This window comes from Schistocerca serialis, unplaced genomic scaffold (genome assembly GCF_023864345.2).
Source record: "Schistocerca serialis cubense isolate TAMUIC-IGC-003099 unplaced genomic scaffold, iqSchSeri2.2 HiC_scaffold_1056, whole genome shotgun sequence".
NCBI classification, from domain to species: Eukaryota; Metazoa; Arthropoda; class Insecta; order Orthoptera; family Acrididae; genus Schistocerca; species Schistocerca serialis.
This window is the reverse complement of record NW_026047246.1, coordinates 22,225-30,054: the sequence shown is the minus strand read 5'-3', so window position 1 is coordinate 30,054 and position 7,830 is coordinate 22,225. Positions and strand designations below refer to the sequence as shown.

The 7,830-nt window shown below is 49.6% G+C and overlaps 8 non-coding genes across 8 annotated transcripts; 4 read left to right on the top strand and 4 right to left on the bottom strand.

Moving 5' to 3' along the window:
* Positions 1-971: 971 nt before the first annotated feature.
* Positions 972-1,043, bottom strand: Trnag-ccc (transfer RNA glycine (anticodon CCC)). The gene has a single exon. It is a non-coding gene; the product is annotated as a tRNA-Gly (tRNA).
* Positions 1,044-1,729: 686 nt separating this feature from the next.
* On the top strand, positions 1,730-1,813 carry Trnal-uaa (transfer RNA leucine (anticodon UAA)). Its single transcript has one exon. It is a non-coding gene; the product is annotated as a tRNA-Leu (tRNA).
* A 1,125-nt stretch (positions 1,814-2,938) lies between these two features.
* Positions 2,939-3,010, bottom strand: Trnag-ccc (transfer RNA glycine (anticodon CCC)). The gene has a single exon. It is a non-coding gene; the product is annotated as a tRNA-Gly (tRNA).
* Positions 3,011-3,696: 686 nt separating this feature from the next.
* Trnal-uaa (transfer RNA leucine (anticodon UAA)) lies at positions 3,697-3,780 on the top strand. The gene has a single exon. It is a non-coding gene; the product is annotated as a tRNA-Leu (tRNA).
* A 1,123-nt stretch (positions 3,781-4,903) lies between these two features.
* On the bottom strand, positions 4,904-4,975 carry Trnag-ccc (transfer RNA glycine (anticodon CCC)). Its single transcript has one exon. It is a non-coding gene; the product is annotated as a tRNA-Gly (tRNA).
* A 686-nt stretch (positions 4,976-5,661) lies between these two features.
* Positions 5,662-5,745, top strand: Trnal-uaa (transfer RNA leucine (anticodon UAA)). The gene has a single exon. It is a non-coding gene; the product is annotated as a tRNA-Leu (tRNA).
* A 1,125-nt stretch (positions 5,746-6,870) lies between these two features.
* On the bottom strand, positions 6,871-6,942 carry Trnag-ccc (transfer RNA glycine (anticodon CCC)). The gene has a single exon. It is a non-coding gene; the product is annotated as a tRNA-Gly (tRNA).
* Positions 6,943-7,628: 686 nt separating this feature from the next.
* Positions 7,629-7,712, top strand: Trnal-uaa (transfer RNA leucine (anticodon UAA)). The gene has a single exon. It is a non-coding gene; the product is annotated as a tRNA-Leu (tRNA).
* Positions 7,713-7,830: the final 118 nt, after the last annotated feature.

The window sequence follows — 7,830 nt, the reverse complement described above, 5'->3', positions numbered from 1 at the left end:
AAGAATGGAAAGCTGCTAGGAGACATGGCTTTCGCCACGAGGCCAGGATTCGATTCCCGGTAGCCGAACATACTTTTGCTTGCTGTGTCTTGGTTATTCTCACAGCATTTACGATATCTTTGTGTTGTGGTTTTTGGGGTCCAAGCATCAGGCGAGCAAACGTGAAGGAAAGCAGATATGTGTTTAAATGAGAGTCAGGGCAGTAATAAAGGTGGATGAGACGGTGGATCGGGTATTGGACTGCAGACGTGCCACATTGCGTAGCTCGATAGCTGAGTAAGTTAGAGCGTCGTGCTGTGAACACAAAGGCCACGTATTCGACCGCACCAAGTGCCGTTTCATTTTTCTCCCCTAAAAGACAATGCTTCCTCCAGCGTGACACTGCCAGGTAAATAACAAGCGATCTTCACAAGAAGTAAGATGTTTACACGTTGCGCGATACTGTCGCCAACGGCCATACCGCGCGTAGTGCAGCGGTTCTCGTATGTTCACCGGCGTTAAGATTCGTTGGCCGTGGTTAGTACTTGGATGCGTGCTCGGCTGGGAACTCGATGTGCTGTTCGCTTCTTTCATTTTGCATTTTTCCTTCGGTTTCGCTGTTGCTTAGCGATAATGATGCGGTCCCGCACGCTGGCGCCACTCTTACCTCTCGGTACACTAAGGGGCGAATCTGTGGCCACAATAAAATGAAAGATTCTGTCGTGTGTTTGTCGATTTTGATCTCTCCCAGTCGTTTCTCGCACCTGCCCTCTACATATATGCCCATTTCCAAGCGTCAGCTTTCGCGTCAGCCGAGCAAAGTCGAGACATGGAGACACACGATGCTGAGAAACGAAACCCGCAGACTAGCGCCATGGCAGCACGGACTGAGACGAGGGGCGAAGGAAAACTATTCGTACCGCGACAGTTCACAGTTTCGAAGATCGCGTTTCGTTACGTGGAATACCCGTAGAAGAAAAAGGTACGTTTTGTGCGGTGGCCGGGAATCGAACCCGGATCAACTGCTTGGGAAGCAACCATGCTGACCGTTACACCACCACCGCGTTGTGCTGCGTCCCACCCACGCCCTCATGTGTCGGCTACCCTCCTGCCACCAGAGGCCGAAGGCGATGGCGCTGTAGGCGCTCAACGCCAGGGCGGAGGTGAGCACATCTGAACGCAGTGCGTAGGTGCTGCTAGGGCGATGTAGTGAAGCTAGAAGCAGAACTGACAGCCGTTGAAAAACTGCCCTTTAATTTACAGCAGGGCGATAAAACAAATATCTAATGTGACGTACTTACTGATGATCCAGAGACGATGCAGCATATGTGTGCCAATCCAGAAGTAGAAAGCGCCTAAGTATCACAATATTAAGTTGGTTAGTTTGATGCTCGCCTGGAGCATATCATTAGCTTCCCCTGAGGGCGAAATGCACAGCGTAGCCGTTGCTAGGTAACGGCCTTTTGTGTCGTTTTTTGTTTTCTCTGCGTCAATGTGAATATTGATAACTACAGTTCTGCTCGTTCCACTCAAGACAGATGGCGACGGAAAACAATGGTTTAAGGCACCATGTTTAAGCTGTGGTTCCCGAAAGGGAGGTTTGTGGTGCAACCTCACATCTGACAACTCGTTTTAAATACTCTAAAACCAACGTAATTCCTTCACACAAGGAAAGAAAACACGCTAATTTCGCCGTCAGGCTCTGGAGATATTCCTTGAAAGGACGGTAGTAGAGACTTTGCGCTCACACGTCAGATTGGCCGAGCGGTCTAAGGCGCCAGATTTAAGCTCTGGTTCCCTAAGGGGAGCGTGGGTTCGAACCCCACATCTGACAATGCATTTTAGATATTCCAAAACTACCAATTTCATACATGCGGGAAAACAAGTAAATTACGCGGGAACAGGTTCCACAGATACTACTAGAGACGGCAGTGACTATGGTGCTTGCCTTGCAAGTCTGATTGTCTGGCGGTCAGAAAGAATGGAAAGCTGCTAGGAGACATGGCTTTCGCCACGAGGCCAGGATTCGATTCCCGGTAGCCGAACATACTTTTGCTTGCTGTGTCTTGGTTATTCTCACAGCATTTACGATATCTTTGTGTTGTGGTTTTTGGGGTCCAAGCATCAGGCGAGCAAACGTGAAGGAAAGCAGATATGTGTTTAAATGAGAGTCAGGGCAGTAATAAAGGTGGATGAGACGGTGGATCGGGTATTGGACTGCAGACGTGCCACATTGCGTAGCTCGATAGCTGAGTAAGTTAGAGCGTCGTGCTGTGAACACAAAGGCCACGTATTCGACCGCACCAAGTGCCGTTTCATTTTTCTCCCCTAAAAGACAATGCTTCCTCCAGCGTGACACTGCCAGGTAAATAACAAGCGATCTTCACAAGAAGTAAGATGTTTACACGTTGCGCGATACTGTCGCCAACGGCCATACCGCGCGTAGTGCAGCGGTTCTCGTATGTTCACCGGCGTTAAGATTCGTTGGCCGTGGTTAGTACTTGGATGCGTGCTCGGCTGGGAACTCGATGTGCTGTTCGCTTCTTTCATTTTGCATTTTTCCTTCGGTTTCGCTGTTGCTTAGCGATAATGATGCGGTCCCGCACGCTGGCGCCACTCTTACCTCTCGGTACACTAAGGGGCGAATCTGTGGCCACAATAAAATGAAAGATTCTGTCGTGTGTTTGTCGATTTTTGATCTCTCCCAGTCGTTTCTCGCACCTGCCCTCTACATATATGCCCATTTCCAAGCGTCAGCTTTCGCGTCAGCCGAGCAAAGTCGAGACAAGTCGACACATGGAGACACACGATGCTGAGAAACGAAACCCGCAGACTAGCGCCATGGCAGCACGGACTGAGACGAGGGGCGAAGGAAAACTATTCGTACCGCGACAGTTCACAGTTTCGAAGATCGCGTTTCGTTACGTGGAATACCCGTAGAAGAAAAAGGTACGTTTTGTGCGGTGGCCGGGAATCGAACCCGGATCAACTGCTTGGGAAGCAACCATGCTGACCGTTACACCACCACCGCGTTGTGCTGCGTCCCACCCACGCCCTCATGTGTCGGCTACCCTCCTGCCACCAGAGGCCGAAGGCGATGGCGCTGTAGGCGCTCAACGCCAGGGCGGAGGTGAGCACATCTGAACGCAGTGCGTAGGTGCTGCTAGGGCGATGTAGTGAAGCTAGAAGCAGAACTGACAGCCGTTGAAAAACTGCCCTTTAATTTACAGCAGGGCGATAAAACAAATATCTAATGTGACGTACTTACTGATGATCCAGAGACGATGCAGCATATGTGTGCCAATCCAGAAGTAGAAAGCGCCTAAGTATCACAATATTAAGTTGGTTAGTTTGATGCTCGCCTGGAGCATATCATTAGCTTCCCCTGAGGGCGAAATGCACAGCGTAGCCGTTGCTAGGTAACGGCCTTTTGTGTCGTTTTTTGTTTTCTCTGCGTCAATGTGAATATTGATAACTACAGTTCTGCTCGTTCCACTCAAGACAGATGGCGACGGAAAACAATGGTTTAAGGCACCATGTTTAAGCTGTGGTTCCCGAAAGGGAGGTTTGTGGTGCAACCTCACATCTGACAACTCGTTTTAAATACTCTAAAACCAACGTAATTCCTTCACACAAGGAAAGAAAACACGCTAATTTCGCCGTCAGGCTCTGGAGATATTCCTTGAAAGGACGGTAGTAGAGACTTTGCGCTCACACGTCAGATTGGCCGAGCGGTCTAAGGCGCCAGATTTAAGCTCTGGTTCCCTAAGGGGAGCGTGGGTTCGAACCCCACATCTGACAATGCATTTTAGATATTCCAAAACTACCAATTTCATACATGCGGAAAACAAGTAAATTACGCGGGAACAGGTTCCACAGATACTACTAGAGACGGCAGTGACTATGGTGCTTGCCTTGCAAGTCTGATTGTCTGGCGGTCAGAAAGAATGGAAAGCTGCTAGGAGACATGGCTTTCGCCACGAGGCCAGGATTCGATTCCCGGTAGCCGAACATACTTTTGCTTGCTGTGTCTTGGTTATTCTCACAGCATTTACGATATCTTTGTGTTGTGGTTTTTGGGTCCAAGCATCAGGCGAGCAAACGTGAAGGAAAGCAGATATGTGTTTAAATGAGAGTCAGGGCAGTAATAAAGGTGGATGAGACGGTGGATCGGGTATTGGACTGCAGACGTGCCACATTGCGTAGCTCGATAGCTGAGTAAGTTAGAGCGTCGTGCTGTGAACACAAAGGCCACGTATTCGACCGCACCAAGTGCCGTTTCATTTTTCTCCCCTAAAAGACAATGCTTCCTCCAGCGTGACACTGCCAGGTAAATAACAAGCGATCTTCACAAGAAGTAAGATGTTTACACGTTGCGCGATACTGTCGCCAACGGCCATACCGCGCGTAGTGCAGCGGTTCTCGTATGTTCACCGGCGTTAAGATTCGTTGGCCGTGGTTAGTACTTGGATGCGTGCTCGGCTGGGAACTCGATGTGCTGTTCGCTTCTTTCATTTTGCATTTTTCCTTCGGTTTCGCTGTTGCTTAGCGATAATGATGCGGTCCCGCACGCTGGCGCCACTCTTACCTCTCGGTACACTAAGGGGCGAATCTGTGGCCACAATAAAATGAAAGATTCTGTCGTGTGTTTGTCGATTTTTGATCTCTCCCAGTCGTTTCTCGCACCTGCCCTCTACATATATGCCCATTTCCAAGCGTCAGCTTTCGCGTCAGCCGAGCAAAGTCGAGACAAGTCGACACATGGAGACACACGATGCTGAGAAACGAAACCCGCAGACTAGCGCCATGGCAGCACGGACTGAGACGAGGGGCGAAGGAAAACTATTCGTACCGCGACAGTTCACAGTTTCGAAGATCGCGTTTCGTTACGTGGAATACCCGTAGAAGAAAAAGGTACGTTTTGTGCGGTGGCCGGGAATCGAACCCGGATCAACTGCTTGGGAAGCAACCATGCTGACCGTTACACCACCACCGCGTTGTGCTGCGTCCCACCCACGCCCTCATGTGTCGGCTACCCTCCTGCCACCAGAGGCCGAAGGCGATGGCGCTGTAGGCGCTCAACGCCAGGGCGGAGGTGAGCACATCTGAACGCAGTGCGTAGGTGCTGCTAGGGCGATGTAGTGAAGCTAGAAGCAGAACTGACAGCCGTTGAAAAACTGCCCTTTAATTTACAGCAGGGCGATAAAACAAATATCTAATGTGACGTACTTACTGATGATCCAGAGACGATGCAGCATATGTGTGCCAATCCAGAAGTAGAAAGCGCCTAAGTATCACAATATTAAGTTGGTTAGTTTGATGCTCGCCTGGAGCATATCATTAGCTTCCCCTGAGGGCGAAATGCACAGCGTAGCCGTTGCTAGGTAACGGCCTTTTGTGTCGTTTTTTGTTTTCTCTGCGTCAATGTGAATATTGATAACTACAGTTCTGCTCGTTCCACTCAAGACAGATGGCGACGGAAAACAATGGTTTAAGGCACCATGTTTAAGCTGTGGTTCCCGAAAGGGAGGTTTGTGGTGCAACCTCACATCTGACAACTCGTTTTAAATACTCTAAAACCAACGTAATTCCTTCACACAAGGAAAGAAAACACGCTAATTTCGCCGTCAGGCTCTGGAGATATTCCTTGAAAGGACGGTAGTAGAGACTTTGCGCTCACACGTCAGATTGGCCGAGCGGTCTAAGGCGCCAGATTTAAGCTCTGGTTCCCTAAGGGGAGCGTGGGTTCGAACCCCACATCTGACAATGCATTTTAGATATTCCAAAACTACCAATTTCATACATGCGGGAAAACAAGTAAATTACGCGGGAACAGGTTCCACAGATACTACTAGAGACGGCAGTGACTATGGTGCTTGCCTTGCAAGTCTGATTGTCTGGCGGTCAGAAAGAATGGAAAGCTGCTAGGAGACATGGCTTTCGCCACGAGGCCAGGATTCGATTCCCGGTAGCCGAACATACTTTTGCTTGCTGTGTCTTGGTTATTCTCACAGCATTTACGATATCTTTGTGTTGTGGTTTTTGGGGTCCAAGCATCAGGCGAGCAAACGTGAAGGAAAGCAGATATGTGTTTAAATGAGAGTCAGGGCAGTAATAAAGGTGGATGAGACGGTGGATCGGGTATTGGACTGCAGACGTGCCACATTGCGTAGCTCGATAGCTGAGTAAGTTAGAGCGTCGTGCTGTGAACACAAAGGCCACGTATTCGACCGCACCAAGTGCCGTTTCATTTTTCTCCCCTAAAAGACAATGCTTCCTCCAGCGTGACACTGCCAGGTAAATAACAAGCGATCTTCACAAGAAGTAAGATGTTTACACGTTGCGCGATACTGTCGCCAACGGCCATACCGCGCGTAGTGCAGCGGTTCTCGTATGTTCACCGGCGTTAAGATTCGTTGGCCGTGGTTAGTACTTGGATGCGTGCTCGGCTGGGAACTCGATGTGCTGTTCGCTTCTTTCATTTTGCATTTTTCCTTCGGTTTCGCTGTTGCTTAGCGATAATGATGCGGTCCCGCACGCTGGCGCCACTCTTACCTCTCGGTACACTAAGGGGCGAATCTGTGGCCACAATAAAATGAAAGATTCTGTCGTGTGTTTGTCGATTTTTGATCTCTCCCAGTCGTTTCTCGCACCTGCCCTCTACATATATGCCCATTTCCAAGCGTCAGCTTTCGCGTCAGCCGAGCAAAGTCGAGACAAGTCGACACATGGAGACACACGATGCTGAGAAACGAAACCCGCAGACTAGCGCCATGGCAGCACGGACTGAGACGAGGGGCGAAGGAAAACTATTCGTACCGCGACAGTTCACAGTTTCGAAGATCGCGTTTCGTTACGTGGAATACCCGTAGAAGAAAAAGGTACGTTTTGTGCGGTGGCCGGGAATCGAACCCGGATCAACTGCTTGGGAAGCAACCATGCTGACCGTTACACCACCACCGCGTTGTGCTGCGTCCCACCCACGCCCTCATGTGTCGGCTACCCTCCTGCCACCAGAGGCCGAAGGCGATGGCGCTGTAGGCGCTCAACGCCAGGGCGGAGGTGAGCACATCTGAACGCAGTGCGTAGGTGCTGCTAGGGCGATGTAGTGAAGCTAGAAGCAGAACTGACAGCCGTTGAAAAACTGCCCTTTAATTTACAGCAGGGCGATAAAACAAATATCTAATGTGACGTACTTACTGATGATCCAGAGACGATGCAGCATATGTGTGCCAATCCAGAAGTAGAAAGCGCCTAAGTATCACAATATTAAGTTGGTTAGTTTGATGCTCGCCTGGAGCATATCATTAGCTTCCCCTGAGGGCGAAATGCACAGCGTAGCCGTTGCTAGGTAACGGCCTTTTGTGTCGTTTTTTGTTTTCTCTGCGTCAATGTGAATATTGATAACTACAGTTCTGCTCGTTCCACTCAAGACAGATGGCGACGGAAAACAATGGTTTAAGGCACCATGTTTAAGCTGTGGTTCCCGAAAGGGAGGTTTGTGGTGCAACCTCACATCTGACAACTCGTTTTAAATACTCTAAAACCAACGTAATTCCTTCACACAAGGAAAGAAAACACGCTAATTTCGCCGTCAGGCTCTGGAGATATTCCTTGAAAGGACGGTAGTAGAGACTTTGCGCTCACACGTCAGATTGGCCGAGCGGTCTAAGGCGCCAGATTTAAGCTCTGGTTCCCTAAGGGGAGCGTGGGTTCGAACCCCACATCTGACAATGCATTTTAGATATTCCAAAACTACCAATTTCATACATGCGGGAAAACAAGTAAATTACGCGGGAACAGGTTCCACAGATACTACTAGAGACGGCAGTGACTATGGTGCTTGCCTTG